Below are 27,284 nucleotides of genomic sequence, written 5' to 3' on the forward strand. Positions count from 1 at the left end.
TAACATACCCCATTCAACTGAAAGGGGCTATTGTCTCTCTCCTCCAGGCTGAAGCAGAAACCCCCTCCCTCTCATTCAGGAGGGCCATATGATATCCTGCCTCCTGTTGTGAGTCTCTGGGGTGTTAAGAGTTCTCAGACCCTTGGCCTCTGGGAACAGCAGGTGGCTAAGATTTTTAATTAACCAACAGGCTTTGAAGTCCCTGCCCCACTTGCAACTCCTAAATACAGTTTCCCTGTCAGAGTTTAGACCGCTAGCGCCGGTTTGTGGAAAAAGCTGGTACTGCACCCATTTTTGGGATCTGTCTTGAATTAATGCATTTCAATAGAGTGGTCTTTTGCTTGATAGACTAGGACCCTTGCTTAACATTGTTTTGATGGCATCCTTACAGTAGAGTGGTGATGTGGAACCCCCCCAAAAGAAGGTTGTATCTTTAGAGTGGTCTTGTGCCCATGATTTTAGCAACTTTTTGACATGAAAAAACGGATTTTGAACAGAACCACCTTTCTTTGCACTGATGGGTGGCAGATTAGGTGACCATTTTGGTGTGCGCAAACTGCACAGTTCTCCTGGATTCTGGCGTGAATGTGGGCGGCGACAGCTCATCCCCACATCCACCCAGTCTATTAATTTAGTTTGTTCTGGGATAGAATAATGGGCGGCGACAGCTCATCCCCACATCTACCCAGTCTATTGATTCAACATGGGTCAAAACCCTTGACATTAACCACTTTTCCACACATTTAGAGTTCTTGCTCAGCCACTTTAAAAGTCATTCTGACAGTTGAAAAGCCCACTTTGTTTTTCTCTTTCTGTGTAAGGGGGGAAGAGGGAAGTGGGACACTGTTTGATCTGTATTATTCCTGAATACCTGCTCTCTCCTTCCATCTCTTTGCATTGCCTATTGGGGATAGAGGGATGTTGCAGGGGAACCTCTAACCATAGTGATATCTGATCTGAACCAACACAAACATATTATTTCTTTGATGCATTTGTTTTGCTCATTACTTATTTCTAGTGTATTAAAGATATTATTCTGTGTTCTGTCACCCCAATGGTGATTGTTGTTACCTATTAATATCTATATTGTGATGTTGATCTTAAATAAATAAATAAATAAATAAATAAATAAATAAATAAATAAATAATACCTTTTACAAATCAGCCTGATTTCTGGTCCAGCGTGACCCGGGGTATTTTTAAGTAAGGGTTGTGATATGAGTGATCATCTTTCAAATAATTGAATCTATATATCAAATACGTTTTTACATTGTGCTGTAAACTAGGCTGAGAGCAGAGTGTATTGCCTGACTTAAATCCTTAACAGCATACAGGTGAACACTACATTGAATATTGATTTTTATATGTAATGGTCTGTCATACAGCCTCCTTTAACTTTTCCAAAGAAAAGTCCAATGGTATGTCAGGTATGTTGCCTCATCCAGTTCCCACACTCCCTGAGTTGACTCTCAAGCCCCCAATTTGCACCCAAGTCCCTTCCCTCAGCTGGACACTGGCCCTACTTGCACCAATGCAGAGGCCCAGTGTTAGGTGGAGGTGGTGAGGGATTCACAGCACCACAAACATACCACCAGGTAAGGTTGTGCACTGTAATTCATTTCAATGGCTTTTGACATTTGCATTCCAATTGTGGCATGATGTGGCACTTTTAGGGTTTGCATGGAATATGTGAATTGGTGATGATTGGGTGATAGCCGCTGTCACTGAAGATGACAGTTGTCCTACACAATTGTGTATGTGCATTTCTTCTTGATCAGCTATGCATGTGCTTTGGATTACTGGTTGCACATCCTCGACTTGCTTCTTGTAGACAGTCTATACAGAATATCCATGTGCACATGTTTTTGGTGTGTGCTGATGCAGTAGCTTAATTGTTCCTGTGGGATTACATTTGCACTCTTCTCATTTCAGCCTTGCATGCTGTCTTCTTACATGTGTCATGTTATATAAACACACCAATATCAGGGGTCGAATGCCTGTTACTTTCAGGGTAGGACTCTGCATGCTGTGTGTTGTCTTCACGTTTTCTCATGGGAAGTAGGAGTGTGATATGGGTCCACTTTGAGTATTCTTACAAGGGCCTATTTTGTTTCCCAGTGCACTCTGGCCCATGGTGCATGGATATGCTAACCACTTGACTGTCGCAATCCACATAGGTGGATGATCCAGTCGACAAGTAGTCATTTGGGTAATTTGTGTAGTATGCTGTACATTGCTGGTGTGGTGTGTGTGTCAGAGGCCAACATGTGTTTCTCATATGCCATGTGTAATGTTGCTGATATGTTCCCATTGATATGATCAAGGCCTGTTGATGGAGAGGGGTGTTTTACCTTGCCTTTCTTTCTCCTGTGTGTGTATCCTGTATTGGTACTTTGATTTCAGGAATTTCTGGAGAGAATATTCATGATTGGACAAGGGACATGTTGAGAGTATCATAGACATGCATGTGAAGGGGCGGTGGGCAGATGTTGACTGTGCCCATTGCAGGAGCATGACCATGGTAGTGGTGAGTGGAGATGGGCAAGTCTAGCAGCAATGCTGTGGAGGGACACATCATCAAGATGGCAGTCAGGTGGGCCCTTTTTTGCACTTGATGCATGCCACTCAGTGGAGCACATAATATGTAGACATTCGCATGGGGCTGGTTTTACTATGTTTTGCATGCTGGGCAGAATCCGGCATTATGGCAATTATATGTTCATTGGGTTGCATTGGACCTTTATGAATGAGTTTTCATTGTGGTTTGTACTTTGCGATGGGTAACGGGTGGAGTTAAGATCGTGGGCTGTGCGTTCTCCTTTGGAACCCACGGAATTGCTCAATACCTTCTGTGAATAGGGTTTCCTTGGCGCTTGATGGGGTGTGTTTGTTGTTTGCACGTTACCTCCCTCCCCACTCGCATGTCCTTCCTCATTTTCATCCTTGAATGGGGATATTACTTGTTCCGGCCCATATTTAGTTCTCTGCGCATGCCCTTCCCGCGCGTTGCGCTCTGTGTCACGCAAATTGCTCCTGCACAGAGTCCAATTCGTGAATGAGATGATGACATTTAGTGCAGGGCAAAGTGTACTTTTTCAGCGCTGAGTCACTTTGTGCTCTGCTAAACATTTGTGTAATTAGGCCCTACCCCTCTTTAACTCGTGTGGTTACTTGCCATTATTTCTTCCTAATCACATTCGTTCATTCCCAATTCCAAATTGTCACAATCCAATTGCTACATCATCTGTTTAAATCCTGTAGAAATTTTGAAAAGTTGCCATTCACTTTATGTGCTTGAAAAAGCACCCACTCCATGTGAGCACTTCCATACTATCAGACATTCCAGGATACACATCTGTTTTCTAACTTCACATAACATTATGGAACAGCTAAGGAAGATGAGTCCCTCTACTTCTGCAAGTCATTTTTAGGCTGCTACGGCTCTGACCTGTTCGTTTGTGGTATATCTCAGGATTGTAGATGATGGGCTGTCCCGCACACAGCTATTCCATGTTCTGCTGAAGTATTTCAAACGGTGGTCGGTCAAAAGACCGAAAAAAAAATCTCGAAATACAATAATCTCGAATCCTAAATCCCGAAAAAAAAAAGTCGAATTTTTTATTTATTTAATTATATGCTTTTTTGGGGTCAGGTAAGTAAAAAAAATGGGTTAAAATAAAAAAAAATAGAAAAAAGGGGGGTTGGGGGGGAACCCCCCCATTTCGAACAAAAAACGTCATTAAAAAAAAATTCGACTTTTTTTTTTTCGAGATTTTGGATTCGAGATTATTGTATTCGGGATTTTTGTTTTCGGTTTTATTACTATAAACCATTTCAAACATGTTCATTTCATATTCCTGCCCAGAAAATAAATACTGTAGGACTACTATAAAATGTCAAATGTCCAAACGTGCCTCCCCACTTTTCTAAATGCATCTGTCACTAAACAACCAATTGAAGACTGCCACATATATCCATGGATTTACGAATGTACACTTCATTGGGAATTTAGTTTCCACTTGGATATTAAAAATGGGAATGGAGAAAAAATGCATTGATAAAACACATTATAAAGTTATGTCTGGAACACCTCCAGAGGTAGTCTAGAAATACTTTTTCTATCAGTTTGAATCTTTAAATGTGTTTTTCAATTAATTTGAGTCCATCCCCATTTTCAATGGCCACGTGGAAATGGATATTCCACAGTAGTGTACATTTTAATGCACACAATGATCATTTAGGACTCCTTCATGCATTACTTGCGTAAGGAGGTGAGCGGGGTCATCAGAGATGGCCACCCTTTCACCCTTTACTATGGGCAATTCTTAAATCTTTTTTTTTTTACTGTATTTAGGGGAAAACCCCTTAAATACCCCCCCTTCTGTAAATAAACCAAGTTTAGAAAACATGTGGGGCTATTTAGGAATCTTTACGTACTCATGAGGGGTGGAGGTAAAAAAAAGACAAACTTTCTACTGAAAGTCTGACTCAAATGCCACTGGTGACATTCCTATGTAATTACATTGCCTGTATTTCATAGAACCCTGAATTGGGATTTACCATCCACATCTAAAGCTTTAAGCACATGTAATTCATTTGCTTGTGGAACAGTTATGCAATTACTTTGTGATTATGCAGATGCTGTCTTGCAATCAGCTGTTTTCATAAATCTCAGTTCATGGAAGTCAACATGACCTTTGTGGAAGTAATATTAGCAGGCATATTAGATATGTACTCTTCCAAAATGACTTAGCAAAGCATACAGGTAGCGAAGAGCTGCTGTAAAACAGGCTGTTTGCTCTGCTTTTGTCCTTGTAAATCTTGCACCCTTTAAAATGGAAAAGATGCACATTTGTACTCTCTTCTTCTAAATGTATTTATTTTTCTATACACACACGTACACAAGAGAAACCTGCTTGATCGCCCAAGCCTAAGGCACATACTGAAAGGGCATCACTTGCGCGTAAGATGAGCCACAAGTTAAAGCTATTAACTGTGCAATGGTGGAACAGTGCAGGTCGGAAGAGAATTACAATGCATGGAATATGTCAAACTTCAGATAAGAAATATGCTTGTCTCAATGCTTCCATTTTCCACATTGTACAACTAGAGTTATATCCGTAAGTCTTTAGTTGGGAGAGCACACCGTCCATTAGGCGTGAAGACAGACGGTAAACAGGCAAACATCGTGTTGCTCCAATGCAGGGTGTTCGATGTAACAATTCACTGTTGATGATATTTAGCCACGCACTTGCATCTTTTGGGCGACGCTAGAGGTAGCAAGTGCACACTCTATGACTGCCATTGGCTATGATGTGATGCCTGCTGCACCATCTTTGGTTGCTAATGTTGACTCTAAATAATATGTGATGAATCTAGCGATGTCATCACTGCCTCACTGTGGAAACTCTCTCTCCATATGGCCAGTGAAAGGCAGCCGCTACCTTATCCTGACACTGTGGGTGGATGTCTGAGGGGGAGACACCCTAATGAGAGGGAAGTGGACTCGCCAGCTGGAACATGGTATCCCTCTTTCCACTCAGGGTATGACACCAACCCCTTAATTTCCCAATCCCATATGGCATACTGTAATATAACATCAGAACATCCAGTCTGGACTGACAACAACGCTCTTTCATACCGTGTAGTAGAATGACTGAGACGAAGAAGAGCACTAGAGCAATGCAGAGTGCTGAAGTCGGGAAGCCGGAGATGTGCTCTAGTTGTTGGAAGAATCCCATTGATTCAGGGACTTTAAAAAATCAAGCGTCAAGGACATGGAGAATCACTACCCCTGACACAAGTTGGAAAACCAAGAAGAAGCAAGTTGCAGTTGGGAGCAATGAAGTTCCTGGCAGTGCTGTCACACGGAGCTCGGAAGCTGGAGATTCACTGAATAGAGGCTGGGAAGAGTCAAAGCTGTGGAATGAAGGCCGACGCAATGCTAGTACGGAAGAGCCAAGGAGATGCCTACAAGAGGAGGAAGCAAGCCGCTGGGAGAATTGCAGATTGCAGAGAACACTGATGCCCCCAGGAGAAACCTGTGAGCCCAGAAAGAGGGCTTGGGATACCAGAGCACTTTGTGGTATATACTGCACATCATTGAAGGACAATTGCATGAACTGGGTGAACCCGAGCAGGGAAGCTGGGACTCCAAGGCAGTTGTTGAATATGTCAATGAAGGAAAATGACATGAACTGTGTGAACCCGAGCAGGGGAGCACGGACGCCATGTCAATTGTTGAATGAAGCAATTGAAAGCGGGTTGAGGAACCAATGACTGAGTGAAGAAAATATAAAAGCATGGAACTGTTGCACATTAAGAAAGTCCTGGTGGGAGAGTTCTTAAGGGTTTCAATCAGGCAATACACTCAGCTCTCGGCCTAGTGTACAGCGCAATGGAAAAACTTATTTGATATATAGATTCAATTATTTGAAAGATGTACCACTCGTATCACACCCCTTACTTTAAAAGTACCCTGGGTCACGCTGGACCAGGAATCAGGCTGGTTTGTAAAATGTATTATTTATTTATTTAAATAAGATAAAAATCACAATATATATATATATATTAATAGGTAAACAACAATAACCAATGGGGTGACAGAAAACAGAATTATATCTTTAATACACTGGGACTTAGTAATGAGCTGAACAATGCAGCACAGAAAAGAATACTTTTGTGTTGGTTTCAGATCAGATAGCACTATGGTTATAGGCTCCCCCTGCAACACCTCTCAACCCACCAATAAGCACATTTAAATACATGTGAGAAGATAGCAGGTATTCAGAAATAGTACAGATCAAAAAGTGTCTCACTTCCCCCTTCCCCCCTTACACAGAAAAAGAAAAACAAAGTGGGCTTTTCAACTGTCAGATTTACTTTTAAAGTGGCTGAGCAAGAACTCTAAATGTGTGGAAAAATGCTTAAATTGTTGTAAATTCCTATGGGAGCCGCTTTGAACAGTTGCACACAAGCATGAGCAATGATTTAGTCAGCAGAAAACATTTGCAATCTTAAAATCCAAGTCGCAAGCAGTTTAAATCTATTTTACACATGTAAAATTTCTCAGGATTTTAAAATCGTGGCAAACATTTCCATGCACGATATTCACGATAACAGGAGAACTACACTGCTTTGAATTGCTATGGATAGCTATGGATGTTAGGTACAAGTAGAAGTTGAGATTTTGTTTCTATCACAAAAACTGAGGGAATTACAGTCATTTTAGTGAAGGTCGTTTTTGCGAGATAGGCGCCAGAATGGAAAGAGGCTTTAGTTTTAAAATCAGGAAAATATTGACCATGGACTAGAGCATCCCAGCTAAGCCACCAGGATGGCACAACGTAAGAGTCAGGAGTGATTCGCGACTAAGTCCTGGTTCCTCGCTGTCTACCTTGGAGCACTAGGCTGGTCACTCGAATGAAATTAATAGATCAAAGTTGACAAAATGACTAGGAAAAGGATGCTTTTACAGATAGACAGAATAAGATTTCAATACAGATTTAGACAATGTTACTGATTATGGAAGTAAGGATAGTTCAGAGGTTAGGAGGGGACAGAATAATGCACAGGAATCAACAGTTTCTAGCTTCCAGTGAATACTCACAAAACAAAATGGATTTAAGATTTTGGATCGTCATGATTCGGGACCGTCAGGATTTTGGACCGTCAGGATTCTGGACCATGGAATCGGATCTATCAGGGATTGACAGCTGGGCACATCGGACTGGACAGGGTCAGCAAGGCTCTCTGGTTACAGCATGGCACAGGACTGGACAGGATCTGCCCTTCTTGGTTCTGAGGATATTTCAATTCAGCAGGTAAGCAGTAACAGCACAGCCCGGCTGTACGATGATGCTTCCCCTAGGCTTTTGGGGTTCTGTTCTAGAATTTGAGGCCTAGCTGAGAATGGTTCAGCTATGCAATAGGCCTTTGCTTTGCCAAGTTTCTGGAGTCTGGAACAAGGAAGATGTAGATTTCAGCAGCAGGGTGCTCCACCAGCATCAAGAAAGTGATTGAATATGTCTGTCCCTATGTCTGTCAGCTGTCTCTATTTATTCTATAAAATGACATCATAAAGGGGGTGTGTGGGCCGGCTTAGCTAAGCTCGCCCCTTTTAGGTGAGATTGGACCCCACTTCAGCTCCACCTTGCAATTTGAGTGATTGGATCAAGGCTGGGTGATATCAGGTTTTATGATTTGCTTTACAATCCTCAGAGACCTTCCTGTAGCCACTGGTTTCCAAATCTGATTTTACATTAAACACACATTTCTACATTAGTCACTTTTATACAAATCACACATAAAGATTCCATATTTCACATAGCGGCTAGTCCTCAAAACCCTGCAGTGGTGGGATCTTGTTTCCCCTTTCTACAGAATTTTGCCCTTTTCTCTATGTACACACTTTCCAATTTTTCTGCACATTTCCACAAATATGCATGTTTAACAAGGGGATATGCGTGCACATTTTCACAATTCTAACAGTAATACATTTTGCATAAAACCACATATCTTGCCATTCCTGCCCAGAACATGTCACATAGTTCTGCGGCCTCTGCACACGTGCAGCCAGACATTAAATTAACAACTCTGTCATTTTTATATTTTTCACCATTTTGAATAGGAAGTTATAAGTCTTTTAAAAAGTGTTCCTTGTTCATGTTTAGCAACAGATGGTTGCTTAGCTCCGCCTCTTTTGTCTCCCTGCAGCCCAAGGCATACCCCTCCTGGCTTCTTCCTTCCAGAAGCCATTTACGACCCCTTTTCACACTTCCAATTTTGTGGGCTACACTTTGTCATTGTTCCTTTGCTCTCTGTAGACCAGATTCTGTCCCATCCTGTAATTAACACCTCCCCATGATTTTCTGCTGAGAGGAAGGCCCTCCTTCTGGGAAAACCTGCTGTTCCAGTTCTTTGCATCTTCAGCCAAGCTAATTAACTTTTAAACTTCGCAAAAACCACATCTGTTGCATCACATACAAATACATTTCTTTCTTGGCCTTAAAATCTGTGGAATCAAAAATACAACTAAAATCTGTATTCCTTTTTGGCAACAATCCTGTTTATGTTTGCTAATTCAGCAGACTTTGGAGTTTTAGCTCACTTTTAAAGTTTCATTAGTAACTTCTCTGACAGCTGTCATTCTGGCGGCCCAGGGTACTGCACCCAGATTTTGGCATAGAGGCTGTCAGTTTTCAGACTTTGTATGTTTCACATGAATGTTTTGCTCTTCATATTAGGACTTTGTATGTTTACAATGCTTCATTTGATACATGGATTTTAGCACCAGGCAAGATTGTGAATGTTGAAAAGTGTTGTGTTATAGGCATTTTGGAGTTTTGGCAGCAAAGCAAATGTCATTTGTAGGCACATTTTTGGGTTTTTATTTGCACAGTGCTACTTTTCTCTCTGCACTCTGTTTGCTGGTCAGGGAACCCACTGGCACATTTCTGCAGGGTGTGCTCTATTTCCCCTGTACATGCACAATGGGTGGCAGGTTGTGCATCCCTCTTTTTGTGTGCTGAAGCACATGGTTTTTGTAGGTTTTTGGTGTGCACAAGGGTTTTGCCGCCATTAGTCTGGGAAAAACACCAAATTGTATTAGGACAAGTGTTTAGAAGCGAAGGAGGAGAATGTACCAGACTGTCAGAGGAGGGAGCAAAGAAGCTGCATATAAACTACTGAGAAAATCAAGAGGAGGGAGTCATCCTCTTGAGTGTGTGAAATCCAGGTGAAGGGAGTCATTCCCCCTGGAGTTGTAACTTGAACATTGTGACAAGGGCAAGGGAGGGACTCCCATAGTGATTGGCAAATGTGTAATGTGAACATTGCAACCAGGGGAAGGGAGACATTCCCTCTGGTATAATTGGAGAACTCAGAGGAGCCAAGAGAAGGAAAATAACTTCTTGGCATTGTGCATTTTGGAACTGAGTAAAAGATCAAGGGAAGAACCATACCCCTTTGAAAATGTGAACTGTAAAGAGACTGAGAAACACAGGTTAAGGGAATCATTCCCTTTAATCATCAAAAGACTAGTTCCCTTTTCATTATCTTGAGTTTAGCATGAAAAGGTCAGGTTAGGATTTAGACACAGGATGGAGAACTTTACTTTGGACGTTCTGACGGAAGACATCATTTAGTTTTGTTGAGGCAGGGACATCTCTCCTAGAGTTAGGATGATATATGAGTTTCTCTAACCCTATTTTTACTTTGATAAATGTTATTGCCAACCACCACAATGCCCTTTTGTCTGAGTCTTACTCCTGTTTCTTTACAAGTGGGAGAAGACAGGACCCTTTTAGTAAGCATATTGTTTGGTAAGTGGACAGTGATGAGACACAGGATAGGTAGTTAGATGAACAAGGGTTAGGAAATCACCCTTTCTAATCTACATCAAGAGGAAAGGGTATGGCAAGTTCCCCAAGCTAGACTGGTAATGTATAAGGTAGACTATGCAGTTTGTTAATCAACCCCAGCTTCTCATAGAGCTCCTGATGAAATGGGGCTCAAAATGTATGCACTATGGCGTGGCTCCTATAGCATACTCTCCACTCTGGCATGGGAGTTACCAGGATACTGATTCGAAACAGGGAGGAACTCTATCCAAACGAGCCCCTGTCTCCATGCACTGGAGTGGACACTGAAAGCAGGACGTGGCAGAGTGCGAAGGACCACTCAGTCCTCTGCCTTGGATTCCCCAATGTAGCTGCACAAGGGTGGGAATCCTTGCTGTTCTTTCAGTGGCCCGTTTCTCTCCCCTTCTCCATATCCCCTTCCCTTTGCCTTTCTGGCACACTTGTTTCTTATGCTACCCTCGGTTTTATCTTGACTTTCTCAAACATATGTTGCAGTATACCTTTATTGCCATATACCTTTTTTGTAAATTATCTTTCTGATAGTGGTCCCTGCTACATTAATGAATCCATTAACATTGATGTTGTCACCACTGGTGAGGGGTTCTCTTGTAATATGCCAGGGCTTGTGAGCCTTAGGGGAGCATTGGGAGTAGCATGAGAAGGTCAGAGGAACACGATTTAGGAGGAGGACTGGGGAATTGGTAGCAGGTACATAAATGATTGGTCTTAAGGGGATTCAGTATGCAGCACCAAAGTTGCATCCTACCCAGGATGGCTGATAGACAGTTTGAAATGTGGGAAGAGAGGTTAGATAAAGAATGGGAAGGAAACACATATATGGCTGTTATAAGAACATACACACTAAAAGAGACCAAAGGATTATATGTACAAGAAAATATGTGTTGTGGTTAAAAAGGAGGTTTCCCAGGACTGATCCTTTCGGGTACACCTACTGGCAGTTTAGAGTGATTTGAAAGTATCCGATTTCAAGAGATTAAGAAATATACATCAGGAAGGTAGGAAGAAACCCACGCAAGAGCAGTGCCATGGATGCTGAGGTGAGAAAGGGTGGAGAAAAGGGAGTTTTGGGCAGCTACATGAATGACACCTAAGAGGTTCAGATAGAGGTAGATTTTGCTGTCATGCATAGTGGTGAGAAAGATGGAAACATGAACCAGTGCAATTTTAGTGGAACTCAAAAAAGGCATAGTTCATGCAAAAAATGGGGTAGTTTTGATATCATCACTCGTTATGTTTGGACTACACACAAATTGAATTTCTCATAGCATTGTGTCATTGATTGTTGGGCCCTAGGTCTTTTCTCTGCCCTGATTTCAAGTCAAGAGAATGATATGGATGCTTAATGTAGCACTAATACTGAAAATCATGGCAGATAAACTATAGAACTGTGATTAAAGAGGTTGTCTCCAACTCAAAACGTTAATATACAGATGTGAGTCCTCCAATAAAAGCATTCCTGTCCAAAGTGTCAGGCAAGTGTTCTGTAACAGAGACTATAAAGAGTACCATATGACATGGGGGTCTGCATCCTTGGGCATATTCTTCACAGTCTGGTTGAGCTGCAGCTGCCTCATCAGGTTGATAGAGCAATGGTTCCACATTTGTCCTTCTCACTTAGGAGAAACAACAAGTAATTTATAATGAGCCAACGATGTGAGAACTCTTCGACTGGGAATGAACACAAAGCACATTAACATCTTCTATTGGATGGAAACCACTCAGGAGGATCCTCTGTACTACACAAAGAAATACTATTAATTTTCTCACTGTATAATCCTACCCATACAATCAGTCCAGCACAAAATGCAAGTTGAATCTGTTCTTGGTAAGATAATCAGCAGTAACAGTAACCCACACACATGTTTTGGTGTAATTGGACATTATCAATGAGTTGCACCTGGGGTATAGCGGAGTCGCTGAGCACAGAGAGCAAATTATCCTCATGTACTTAATTAGAGTGAGTACATTATTTGAGAAATCTGTGATTGAAATGGCAATCAAACCTTCTCTGAGAAAGAGCACCGACAGCAACACAAAACACAGGTTTCTTCTTCCTGGAGTACAGTCAGTGAGGTCGGGTTGAGGTGCAGCTCCTTTGCTAGTCTCAGAGAGCAAGGTGTCTGTATCTGGATTTCCATACCCACTTCAAAATGTAGAACAATGTTTTGATTTCTGAACACACATTGCATGTTTGCACAGGAATGTCCAATACAATAATTACACACATAAGGGAAGAACACAAAACGTAGTGAGACATCTTCTAATGTGAATGAACAAAGGATACAATGTTTTGTTTCGGTGCATTCTATGACTGCAAATACCATCAAGTCACATAAATAATACTTGCATGCAGAAAACCTGGTTAGGACTGATTTCTGTGGAATTTGCTTGCATATGTGTTGTTCACATTTTAATCGCTATACAGAAGTGGTTCGTGTAAGCATTGTTTTGTATCAATTAGTCTTGGTTAGGCGTGTTTTCCATCCTTCACACATTGTGTTGATGTCAGCATTCATGAATAGCCTCTCCAAGAAGTATGTCAGACAAGTGTGTTTGTCAGTCTCTTCCAGTATGGGGCAGGGTGCTACTTATATCTCTGTTTTTGATGAGTGTGCTTGCATTTTCTGCTCTAGTCTGTTATGCAACGTTATGTATTTGTGTATGTCGCCACATATAACTTTTGCGTCATTGATCTATGTTGATCTTTGAGCTGGCTTTCTAATATAAATTCATGTTCTGTGTTGATGAGTGGGCATTTATGTTGGCGTAGAAAGACCATTTACCTTAGTACACTGCCTTTCAAGTGCACACATTCCTTCACATAGCTGCATGCATTGATAGTCTGGCAAGGCTTTCTCTGCTCACTTGTAACTCATGTCACCGTTTTACTCATATGGCCAGTCTTCAGTGCAAAGCTGCTGAAATCCTAATAGGATCCATGCCATTGCAATACATGCATGGGATTTATTGAGACTATGGGCCCGATTCATTCAATTATTTGCATGAAAAACTCGGATTTGCGTTCCGTTCTGCCCTCTCAAACGGAGATTTGCGGCAGATTGAGAAGCACATCCCCGTTTTACATGCAAATAATTCGATGAATCAGAGCCTATGTGTTTTCTCTACCTATGTTGCTGTTGGTTCATCACTGCTGAATCTTTACCCATTATAAATCTGCCCCCACCCAAGTCTTTGATAAAATAACAACTCCATAAATGTGTGTTTTTACTTGTTTTTACTTATGTATGTATGTATGTATGATTGTATGTATGTATGGTATTTATAAAGCAACGATCTTGCTGAGAAGCAGGAGAGCGCCGGTGATACACACAGGGAAATATAGATAATTATGCTAGTTAGCAGTAGAATTTGGATGGATAGTGAACGCATGGGAGATGGACACTCCCAAAGGGACGAGATAGCCATCAGTAGAGTGATCAGTGATTAGCAAGATGTTCTTTGAAGAGTGTTAGGGAGAATTATCATTCAATAGCTAATTTCCCTTACCTAGTGAGTCCCTCAGCAGCTTTGCTGGATTTCTGGAGTTATTTTTTTCCCACTTGGTAAGAGTGTGAGCTTTTCCCCCACTCTTACCCATGTTTTACCATGTGTATTTCCTCTGTTTTTGTGATTGTGGACTCTGGAGTACACCACTTCAGTAGCCCCCTTCTTATGTGTGTTACACAGCACCTTCAGTGCAGTGACACAGGTTTGTCTTTTATACTTCCCCCCAACTCCATTTCTGGGGCTGACTACTGTCCCCCAGAAAAGGGTAAAGTTGCCATTAACTTTACTTAGTCATTTAACCACAGATCCAGTACACCCCATTTTACATGGAGTACTGGAAAGGGTTAATCCTTAGCCCTTTTTATCTGTACCTCCTAGAGCATTGTTTCGCGCTTTTAACATTTAGACTTGGCTGGTGGCAGTGGTATCTTCCCTCATTTTTCTACCGCGATTATACTATTTAAACGTGCTATTGTTTTAGGCTATTATATTAGCCTCGAACAAAACCCGCTTGACCAAATACTTTTTCTTTTGGCCCTGGTCAGGTTTATTCACCATTTCTTTTTGTTAAAGTCCTTCTTGTGTTTTACTTTGCGCGGCAAACCAGGTTTTCCTTCTTTGTTCACTGTCTTTTGGCGTGCTGCTGCCAAGAAACCCTCCTCTAGGCGCCTGGCAGTCTAGGTGGGCTGAATGTGAGGGAGGGGTGTAGTCACCCCCTGCACAGGGTATCCTAGGAAACCCAAGTCACACTTTGCCATGATTGGCTGAGGTGGTTGTCCGGGCTGGACAACCCCCCTGCTGCGTGATTGACAGCCAGGCTGTGAGAATGGGGGATGTTCGCATAAAAGGCAGGACTCTTGGGCTAGAAGTGAGAGTCGCCACTGGAACTACATGGAACCGAAAAGAAGCGGAGAAGAAGTCGGCTGCTGCATCTATCCCGTCCCGGTGAAGCCCTGCTGCAGTCCTAAGCTATCTACCCTCCGACGACCAGAGAAGATCCAGTCCGGAGTCTTCTTCCCGTGAGCCTGGTGGGGATAACCAGCTCATCTTCTTCAGCCAGAGGATCCTCTTCGTGGTCGAAATCGCTGCACCCTGCTGTAGTGGTCCGGATAGCCATCTGAAGAGCCTCTCCTGTTTTTTTTAAGGAGCGCACCTTTTATTCACCGTCGCAGCTGCCGGCTTCAGCCCTGTGTGGTGCAGACCCCTTCAGATGTCCTCCTTCGCATCGAAGCTCCAGGAACCGTGGGTCTGCGGGAAACTACCAGGAACCACTGCCATGGAACCAGCTTCTTCATTGAATAAGGTACTGGGTTCTGCTTGAGGAATTAGGGTGAATCCCTTTTCTTCGCCTCCAAGGCTTGCCCTTGTCTTCCCTCCTTCTTATAACTTTTGCTTCCTCTGTTGACAATATCTAAGAACTCCTGGCTACGTTGAATTGTGAACTGCCCGACTATGTGATCCTCAACAACAGAAACCCGGTTCCACTTGACATTGGCTCCGGCCTATTGACTCTTGAATTTCTGTCCATGAGTGTTCTCTGATTCTGTCTGTCTTGACAAAAGTATTGCCTATGATTTTTGCCTCCAACTCTCTCTGGGTATCTCAAGTGCTAAGTGTGTTTTTGCCCCGGTAACATTTCTTGCCACAGATACGCGTTTCTTTAGTAAGACCGAACTGTCATTACTGTCAAAAAGTGATCACAAATGTATTCCCGGTAACTTCTTTTGTTTCACAACACTGGTCCGTTAAAACATAGGGTAATTACATTGAAGTTATACCGTACAAAGTGAATTGGTTGGTTGTAGTATATTTTACATGTGGTTTTGAATTAATAGAAGTGTCATGTTTATAACAAACGGTTTAAAAAAAATAAATGTACTTATATTTTTTACCTGAAACCTTGAGTCAGTGTTTGCTTGAGTCACAGTAATTGTGGTCCCTTTGTGTAATCTCTGCTACTGCTCATCTACTCTTGAGATAAGCCTGGATGCTCCGCTACTGCACCACTTTAACATAGTAGTACAGGCTTGTACCAAAGGTAAAACCTGTATTGCCACCTGTAGTCTTAATTGTGTGTAGTGGTCCCTAAGGGCATTGCACAGGATTCTGCCTAACAAAGAGTAGGTTGTTCAGGTCCAACCAGAAGTGGGGGGTGGAGAGGGCTAATAATTTCATCATGGTAACCTTTTCCAGAGAAACAAGGTGTGTAGCAAGAAAACACATGTTTCCTGGCTTTCACCCTCTTTCAAGTTTGTGCTTTCAGCCTGCCAACACTATGGTTTGATTTCCTTTAGAAATGGGGAGTTTATTGGTCAGGTAGTGTCGTGCTTTGTTTGTGCCAGCAGGATTTACCTAACATGATGCTTGCTTGAAGGAGTAGCTAGTGCAGATCCTTGAGGATGGCGGCTATGTGTTTGGCATTACTTTGTTAGTGCTATGACGAGGCATTCTGCTGCTGCATGCTGGTCACCTTTCAGTGGGGCAAATCTAGCATCTTGAACACCTGCATGTAGTGTGTTTCCACCATTCAGCTGGGAAATGATAAGCACTTGGACTACTGTTCTGAAACATGGGGAAGCAAAAGGCGGCTTGACTTTGTGGAAGAGCAGAAGTTGGCACTATGTTGTGTGGGTCTCCTTGCCAATGTGTTTTTTTGAATGAGATGTCAAAGTCAATGGTAAAGCTGAGAGGCTTTTTACTGGGTCAGATTTAAGGGTTGAATCCATCAAGCTTTATGCTGTTCAGTCCATTCTGGACTGCAGTATGCTTGGTAGTATTCCGTAGTTGAATTAATTGGGTCTTTATCAGGTTGAGGTTCTGGTACACACTTGGCATCCAGGCTTGAATGAGGGACACACAATGATTGTCTTGATGGATGTTGTTGTTATAATTGATCAATACGAAAAGCTGCATGTCATCTGCTTATTGATGTATCTTGACAATGATCATGGTCAGGAGGTCTCCCAGAGGGTCCATGTGAAGGTTAAAGATGGCACAGAGCAAAGGACGGGATGGTGCTTTGTGAACCTCTGCATGGATATTGGCAATGCTGGGATACATTGGGGCCCATCTGGTTGAGTGGGTCCCCGTTGGCGAATTAAGAGGTGAACCACTGCAGGCCTGTTCCATCAAAGCAAACATGCATGGTAAGAATGTTGAGAAGAACTGCTGTCAATCATGTCAAATATGACAGAGGGACGAGTAAGGCAATTAAGCAGGCGTCTCCTTTGCCTGGGCTTTGTAGACTACCATCAATAACCTGTGTGTTGGTGATATCTTTGATGCATCATGGTCATAAACAAGATTGGTAGTCCAGTGGGATATTGAGATGAGTGATCCTTTCTTGAAACTGGATAGTGGCTGTCTTCTTAATCACGGCTCAATCATTTGGCCAAGTAAGGATATTTTCAGTGCATCTGGGCAGGTGTCATGCATGAAGGATGCATTGATGACATTTAGAAATGGTTTAAGTGCTTCGTAGCAGTTAGGATTCACAAAACGTTCTTATCTTTAAATGTGTCACTCTGTTCTTCACAAAGATCTAGGAGTCATTGCTGGATTTGGTATTTTAAATTGGCATTGCTAGACACCAACTGGTAATCAGAACACTCAAGATGTGTTTTATCTAGATCTCCAGATAAATCAATATCACGATGACAGTGTTTCCAACACTACGCTATTACTTCTCGAACATCTGTGGGTATTTTAGAGACAACACTGGAGTCAATATACAGACAAGAATGATGCTCAAAAGCCAAAACGAATAGAAGAATGATTAAAATGTTTTGAATTCCTGGGTCATTTTTGATTACAACAAAAATACAACACATTTTGCAAACAAACTTACAATTTTCAGAAAAGACAGGCAAGTATGTCAGATCACATGAAATGCGCTGCCATTTTAGTAAAACGTCAGCAATTTCCATCATAGCAGTTCAGCCAGCCCAGGTTAGGAAAAGGTCATTAAAAAAGAGCACATGCTGAATCTGATTCTTTGTTTTCTAAACATAACTCTAATAGGGACAGGTGCAGTTGGAACTCATTTGCCATTGCAATTTCCAAAATGTCCAATGAGAACAAATATGTTTTAAAAAACATTAGGGAAGCAGGTATACAGGATCTAGCAGGTACATTGATTAACTCCAATATCACATATTCCTCTTAATGAGGTCCTATTGTCATGGACAGTTTGGCATTTTGGATCGTATTGTATGTTGTGTGCTGTCTATCATTTATTGCAGAGGTTCCTTTTCCTCACTCAAATACTATCCCATTGTTCTGTTTCCTTTACATAGTGTAGAATAGTATTCCACAATGTACTGCTCTTCTCATCCTGTCAGTTAATAGATCTAGTGCTATCAATAGTTCATTCCCTATACTGCTCATATGCTCATCAGCTCCTTCTGCATCACAAACCTCTTGCATAGAAGTACATCGTGTTCAACACATTGTGATCAGCAACATAAGTCACGCTCCACACTTATCCTGTTAATGATGGATGTTGTCTCTTCTTCTCATAAGAGCTTTCAATTAATATCCCTTATAGGTAATTGGTCCCACAGACTACACGTGTTGTGCATCTTCTCCCCTGTAGGCAGTGCTTCTTGCCATATGCAGTGGGGGTAGTCAAAGAGGTAGACACAGCGACAGGCTGGCAGGGCAGATGGCAAATAATCTTTCCCTGTTGATGTTCTAACTCAAACCTGCCTGCCCTTTACCAGTCCCTTCTGGATCCCGCTGGTCCTGTGTTCTTGGACAGCACAGGGATTGTGCTGAGGGATAGATGTAGGTTTGGAGCATCAAAGCAGGGAAGTGGGATGATGTGGTAATGTGAGGTTACGCCATTCTTTTAAAGTTGTAGAAAAGAGGGATGTTAAGACATTATTTACACTTTAAGACAGAATCATTAACGACACTGACGTAGGCTCTAGTCTTCTATATACTAAAGGAGCCTACAGCTCTGCCCCAGGGTGTAACATGGCAAAACAGCACTCCACAGAAAGCTGGTTGTGTTACTTTGTATCCTTCACTCATCTACAGAATCACATATTTATTTATTTAGACATTTGTAAAGCTAACCAAGCCCATCGACTTATGAGCGTAGTCTGAACGTATCCACGCTATAAGCCAAACCAAAATACGTCTTCTAAAAGCAAATACATGCATAACCCTAACCTAACCAGCTGCTGCAACAAAGCTAAAAAATACAGAAAGTGTGCACATTGCATATACATTGCTTTAAAATGCCACCTTGCCGCGTTTTACAACGTTGATTGCATGGGAAGGGCTACATTGTTGTCCAGATCCTCTGAAGAATGACTCTCAGTGGTGGATTGTGGCCCGGCCGCACTGCTATGTCGCAGTGGGCAGATTACCAGCAGCGGAAAAGCCTGAGATTGGGTGGTGAGGCTCAGGCTTCAAAGAGGCTAATTTGCCCATTAGCCAGGCCGTGACCTGGGCCGCGAAGTGTAACACCGCCTTTCATGCAGGCAGCATATACCAGTAGCACCCGGGCGTCAGGAGCATCAGAGAGCTGGTGAAAAGTCTGTCCACCGTAATGCCACAGGCCACTTACACCAGGAGTGACCCAGGTTAGGAGATTCATGACCTTGGCATGGTGAGAGGGAGTGTGGAGGTCGAGTGAGGATCTCGCAATCACTGGGGCAGGACCAGACTGCAGCATTGATATGATATGATATGATATGGCATTTATAACGCGCCTATACACAAGTGTTTCATTGATGTGCAGTGCAGCAGTCCTTCACCCAGTGGGTGCAGCACAACACCTAACCTTACTACTAGCAGCATCTTAACAGCATTTACAGGCATCGGACGTCTTCACTAGGGAGCCCCATTTATAGGAGCGGAGGGCTCAGCGGACAGACTTCTCAGGCAGCAGCAGTTTCAATGGTGCTCCATTCCTTTTTCTTTTACTTCTTGTCTTTTTCTGGGCTCGCACAGCCTGTTAGCCGCGTGTGTCCTGTGAGAAACCATTATGTACAGCCAAGGGCCCTGCCATCGAAGCAGCAATGCCCCTTGGAAATCAAATGCAAACATTGCTTAAACTATATGTCCACATGTGCTTTACTTGTAAAAACCCTCTCGCATACTCTGGGTAGGAGACTTACACGTTCCTTTGATTTTGAGTTTGACAATAATATTCACACTTGCCACACAAACAGCCTCATTTTGATGATGCTGTAAAATGGCGTGGATAGGTAAAGACATAAAGATGCAGCCTTTCCGGGTATTTTTTTAATATCCGTGCCATTTTGATCAGTATTCCCCAAATAGAGTGGGAAACACCTTGCATGTGTCCTTAGCCCATGAGGAGAAACAAAGATAGCTCATCACACATCTATTGTTGATGCTTTTGGAGAGGCTTAAATCCATGTGGATTTCCACCTGTTTCTTTTCTTTTTTTTTGTACAGCTGTAAGAAGCTGGAGGAATCCAAAGGGATTCACTGTAGTGACAGAGGCTATGTCTATGCACGAGGATCAACATTACTGAATACCACTGTGCAAGCAAGTGCACATAATAGCCATCAACGATTGTTCTTTCCATCAGGGCATTACACGGTACACGGAATTGACAGCAGCCATGTACGTACATGAAGGTCACCATTACTGATTAACACGGTTCCTGCAAGTACACATAGATGTACTCAAAGTGTTTGTTTTCTGTCTGGGTGTTAAATGCTACATGAATTCAGGAACTGTCTGGATTTCCATGTCTCCAACCCCCCCCCCTCCCCTAAATAAAACATATTCAAATTTGAGTGGGGCAAACACGGGCATGGAGGCAGTCTTTGCCACCAGCTTCGGAGGCTCATGCAAAATGAGACTGTTGGTGGTATTTCTCCATACACACCACACGCCTCTTCGTCCTGCAAAGACTCCCCCGTCACGAATGGAAGTCCATTCTAGTTCCACACGGGGACCACCTTGTTCAAACTTCCCCAGCCATTTTCTGATATGACATATTATGTCATTCTGTCCTCATCTCCTGCCTCCATTTTCTTAAGAGTATTAAGTGAAGCACTGAATACTATTGTTTCATTTTGTCATTTCACGATAGGTCGTATCACCATATCCATAGCCATTATCTCAGTTGTCCATATAGACCATTTTTCTAATACGTTTTGCAATGAGGAAGTCCCTCTGCTTCACAAAGTGTGCTGCCCCCCTCTTATTTTATGGATCCTTAGACTGGTATGTGTACAAATGCTTTACTTCCTAAAGCAGGAGGCACTTTAGAGGTTTTTATTTTAATATCTCACTAAGCCCTGTCTGACCTATTGCTGACTGTGGAATATTTGGCTATGGGTAACTCAGCCGTCCAGACCAGGGCGCCAGTGAACCTTTGTTGACACCTACCCCTCACAGGTGCATGACCATGGCCACAAGAGCCTAGCATTAGAATGGGGAAGACCTAGGTAAAAACCATCTGTGAGGGTGCCCCATTGGCTAACACAATGGCAATGCTGAAATAATATCTGCCTGGATTCAAAATCTCATCTGTGGGGGTTGATGTTCAAATCTCATTTCACATCCTTATGTCATATTGCTGTTACCACTTAACAATCAAAGGAAAAACGGTCAACAACTCACCCGTAGTCTATGTAATGATTTTCTACCGTCACCAACGGAACCGAAAAACAAAATGGCTGCCTTCCAGACTGCAAATCTAGGTGCAAAACATAATTGCAGATTCAAGTGGGTCATTCCAAACAAACTTAGAAGTGTACCCAATAAACTAAAACAATCTCTATCTACAACTGTAACTAGAAAAGCACCAATTAAACCTAAATTACCATCTTTGAGCTGTAGAACCTTGAAGTGTACCTAAAAGCGTATCATCACCGTTCTTAGAACTACAATCAGAAAGCCCTCCTAAACCATCCTTTTAAGCTTACACCAACCATGAGTGCACCCACTCCACCAGAATCAGTCAGAAACATCTCCCATGGACCACCCCCCTCCTCCGGTCAGTCTTCCTTCCCATCCCGCCCCTCACAAACCCACCCACCCTCTCCCTCACTCCCTGCCTTTCCCCTCTCCAAACACCAAGCCAGGGGAGCACGATGGCGAACCACCCACCCTAAAACCACTCTTCCCCCGAACCCCACCCCCGACCCTCCAGCATTTCCCATACCCGCTCCCCTCACTATCATACCTAGCACACCCCACCCTGCAATCACCCACCTCCCGCCCTCCCCTCATACCCCTTCCACCCTCCCCCCCCGACCACACCTTTTCCTCTCCCTAAAAACTGCACGGCTAGCCCTAGCAAGAACCGAAGCTGCCTCCCGCTCACCCTCCGACCCCCCGACTCTCTCCCACACACCAGTCGCAGCAAAGAAACTAAAGAGGAAGCGCTCTTGGTCCCCCTCAATCACCCAGCACTCCTCGCCTCCTCTGTCTCGACCCATCACTTCTATCCCGCAATCCCCTCCTTCCCCCGTCGCTTCTCCCTGCCTAAAACCCCTCTCCCTCATTTTCTCATCAACTCCAACTGAAACTCCTAACCGCCAACATCCCTCTTTCAAACCCCCCTACCAAAACCCGACCATCCTATCACACACAGCCTCCCAACCCCACCCGAACCCTGCCAATCTCACCGCTCGCCCACTATTCCCATCTACCATCACCCACCCTACCCCTTTCCGTCCACACCCCCCACCACCGCCCCGTCCCACTCCAGCACCGAGACCATCCTTAACTGCCGATATGAACTGCATCCTCTTTAACGCCCGATCAGTAGCAAAAAACAGACATTCCATCTTTGACCTCCTCACCTCTGCCACACCAGACCTAGTTTTCATCACCGAAACCTGGCTCTCTGAAGACTTCGGCCCAATCGCTAATGAAGCCTTTCCTCCGGACTACTCCCTCATCCCTCTGAACCGCACGTCCAGGGGGGGAGGGGTAGCATTCATCTTCAAATCCCTCTTCCGCGCCTCAATCATCGACAACCAACCCTCCATTCCATCCTGCGAATCGCTTCTTGTTAAACTATCCCTCTCCCTTTCACTCTCGTACAGCTTCCTAATAATCTACAGGCCCCCTGGCTACGATAGACACTTCGCAAACAACCTTTGCGACTCCATCTCCACCCTCCAACTAAACCATCCCAACCTCACCCTTCTTGGAGACTTCAACATATGGCTCGACATCCCCACCAACCCCATGACATACTCCCTGATTGACGGTTTAGATGCAATTAACCTCCAACCCCACATAAACGGCCCGACTCATTATAAAGGACACACTCTTGATGCCATCTTCAGCTCCAACACCCTGATTCATCTAATGCCGCCCACACCTATCATCTGGTCCGACCACTTCATTCTCTCGTTCGCCATCCACTCACCTGAACCCCTTCCAATACTCGTATCTGAACCTCCGAACATTCGCAAAAGCTGGAAGAAACTAATAATCACCCCGGACCTAGCCGAAGCACTCCGCCAGTCTCCACATCCTACCTGCCATCTCAACAATCAATTAACCCCTGAGGCCTTTGATTCGTGGCTCAACTCACCCCTGATGCGCCTGACCCCCTCATGCAAACCATCAACCCGACTTGGCCCCTTCCCCAGATGGTTCACCCCTGAGTTAAAGAACACTAAACGACATTACAAATACCTAGAACGCAAATGGCATAAAGAGAAAACCCATGACAGCAGGACCACCTTAGCACAACACCTGTACCGGTACAAAGCCGAAATCCGGAAAGCGAAAAAAGCACACTACAACTCACGAATCCTAAACTGCAAAAACCCATGCAAAGAACTTCACAAAATTATCTCCGAATTCACCAAACCGGCATGTAACACAACCATCCCGACCGCGTCACAATCACTATGTGACTCACTCTCCCTCCATTTCTACTCCACGGCCATTGAAAGGACAAAAACTCTGACCACCAAACAGGCTCTCTTACAACCACCAGGCAATCCTCAGCCAGTACCGGCCAGCCCACCAACTGCGACCACTACACAACCAATTTTCGAATCCTTCAGTCCAATATCACCAGAACAATTTCTCAAACTCCTATCCGACCGCAAACCATCTGGATCACCACTGGACCTTTGCCCAGCCACAACCCTTAAAGAAATCTTTGCCTCCACCTGCGCAGGAGAACACGCAAGATCTATCATAAACGCCTCCCTTTCTTCCGGTATCTTTCCAGATGCATTCAAAGTGGTGCACGTCAAACCTCTGATTAAAAAACCCTCACTCGACCCTCTCGAGCCAAAAAACTACCGCCCCATCTCTAACACCAGGTTCCTCGCCAAACTCATTGACCGAACAGCCTACTCCCAACTAAATGCCTTCGTTGAAGCCAACAACCTCCTAGACCCCGCCCAATCAGGATTCAGATCTTGCCACGGAACTGAAACCACCCTAACCTCGATCTGGGATGACCTAAAAATGACTGCTGACTCTGCAGGATGCGCCGCACTAATCCTTCTCGACCTATCAGCCGCCTTTGACACGATCAATCACTCAATACTCCTTGACCGCCTCCACTCCCTAGGAATCCGTGGAACCGCCCTTAAATGGATAGCCTCATTCCTCAAAGACAGGCACCAAATAACAACACTCTCCAACTTTACATCACAAGCCCGACCAGTTGACACAGGAGTCCCACAAGGAGCATGTCTATCCGCCCTCCTGTTCAATCTCTACCTGATCACCCTCCCACCAATAATTCGTGCTCACAACATCCTGTGCTACAATTACGCAGACGACACCCAACTAATTCTAAAGTTCCTGAACGCGAAACCCAACTCCCAACCTGACCTGACCTCTTGCCTCCTTAACATCGAACGCTGGATGACCCAAAGCCACCTCCTGTTAAACCCCTCCAAAACAGAAATCATGGTCTGCGGCAACTCAGATTTTCTTCCGCACCCACTACCCTGGCCACCCGCCATGGGCAACTCACCGACCCCCTCTAACACAGTAAAAAACTTGGGTGCACCCTGGACTCCGACCTAACACTCTCGCGCCAAGTCAACAATGTCTCAAAGTCCTGCCACTACCACCTCAAAAACCTTAGGCGCATCTTTCCATATCTCTCATTCCCTAACAGAGTCTCCGCGGTCCAATCAATCGTCTTATCACGACTGGACTATGGTAACCCCCTGTACCTCGGAATTCATGCCTACCAACTGAATAAACTACAAAGAGCACAAAACGCAGCAGCCAAAGTGCTTCTTGCGCTCGGTCCAAGGGACCACGCATCCCCAGCCCTTAAGACACTGCACTGGCTTCCGGTAGCCCGTAGGGTGGCTTTCAAAACCCTATGCCTCACCCATCGAGCTCTACATAAAACTGGACCCCATTATCTTCAAAAAAAGCTAATACCTTATCACCCTATCCGCACCCTTAGATCAAGCTCAGCCGGCCTCCTAGTAATTCCTAAAACAAACTCAGTCAGGTTAGGCGGAGCATCATTCTCAGCCCTGGCCCCAACCCTGTGGAACTCGCTCCCACCCCACATCTGCCTAACTCAGGACTTAACGGCCTTCCGCAAACTACTGAAAACCTGGCTCTTTCCCTAAAACCAACCAGCCCAAACCAGCATCATCACAATAACACCAACCTAACATACCAAAAAAAAAAATAAAAAAAAAAATAAAAAAAAAATAAAAAAAAATAAATAAATACATAAATAACCGAACTAGATTGTAACGGACATTAAGAAAAAGTACTGAAACGAATAAAGTAGATCTAAACAGGGAAATGATTAAATAGAAAGAACCACTGAATAATGGAAAGAAGAGATCGTGGAGAGCGGATGAACAAGGAGAGCGGATGAGCATAGAGGACGCGACCGGATGACTGGAAAGAGCGATTAAGTATGGATGAGTATAGATGAGTATGGACGAATGTGAGGGAAAATTCTGTCGGCAAATGAGCCTGGAGAACGTGCAGAGCGCATGATCGTGCAGACCGAGTGTGGGGAGCGTATGAGTGTACGGAACATATGAGTGTGGGGAGTATATGAGTGTGAGTAGCAGATGAATCTGGAGAGCGGATGAGTCTGGAGAGCGGATGAGTCTGGAGAGCGGATGGGTCTGGAGAGCGGATGGGTCTGGAGAGCGGATGGGTCTGGAGAGCGGATGAGTCTGGAGAGCGGATGAATCTGCAGAGCGCAAGTGTCTTGAGAGCGGATGAGTCTGGAGAGCAAATGATTGTAGAGCGCATGAGCACGTGGATTCAGATGAGTGTCGAGAACGGATGAGCGTCGAGAGCTGATGAATGAAGAGGGCGGAATATGTGGAGAGCGGATGAGTCTGGAGAGCAAATGATTGTAGAGCGCATGAGCACGCGGATTCAGATGAGTGTCGAGAATGGATGAGTGTCGAGTGCTGATGAATGAAGAGGGCGGAATATGTGGATGATAAGAGGGCGGAGGAGAGAATGGCTGAATGTGGGGAATGGCTGAGTGTGGGGAATGGCTGAGTGTGGGGAATGGCTGAGTGTGGTGAATGGCTGAGTGTGGGGAATGGCTGAGTGTGGGGAATGGCGGAGTGTGGGGAATGGCTGAGTGTGGGGAATGGCTGAGTGTGGGGAATGGCTGAGTGTGGGGAATGGCTGAGTGTGGGGAATGGCTGAGTGTGGGGAATGGCTGAGTGTGGGGAATGGCTGAGTGTGGAGAATGGCTGAGTGTGGAGAATGGCCGAGTGTGGAGAATGGCTGAGTGTTGGGAATTGGCTGAGTGTGGGGAGCAGAGCGTACGAGTTGTGCCGATAAGTCGATAAACCAGATGAGTGTGAAGATCCAATGAGCATGCGGATTGACCAAGGGTGTTGACGGGTGTGGATGCGATCGAGTGTCTAGATCAGACGACTGTATGTAGCAGTCGATCGTATGTAGAGCGGACGAGAACATGTGATGCGGATGCCTGTGTGGAGCAGATAGCCGTATGGAGCGGATGCCTGTGTAGAGCAGATGCCTGTGTAGAGCGTATGCCTGCGTGGAGCCGACGCCTGTGTAGAGCAGACCGGATAAGCGTGCAGACCGGATGAACGCATAGACAGACTGGAGTGCATTCGCGGGGACGACGGGAATGCATGCATTTGGAATACATGAGAGCATGCATGAAGCACACTGAAAATGAGGGATTAACTAGAGCACGCAAGACGAACTATGAACGCGCGAGTGTGCTCCTGATCGCATAAATTGCATGACCTACATAATATGCATTGGTGTGCGTAAATTTGAATTAACATATATCATACCACACCCCACGCCTACTCTCCTCTTTACACCACCACTCAAATAGAACACAGGGATACTATGACACCATTCGGTATAACTGTTCTCATATCAACATCTCCCGCTCACTCCCCATCACTCTAAGTAACCACCGCTGGTTTAAC

The sequence above is a fragment of the Ambystoma mexicanum genome, chromosome 8 (genome assembly GCF_040938575.1).
Source record: "Ambystoma mexicanum isolate Mex_15411 chromosome 8, UKY_AmexF1_1, whole genome shotgun sequence".
Taxonomy (NCBI): domain Eukaryota; kingdom Metazoa; phylum Chordata; class Amphibia; order Caudata; family Ambystomatidae; genus Ambystoma; species Ambystoma mexicanum.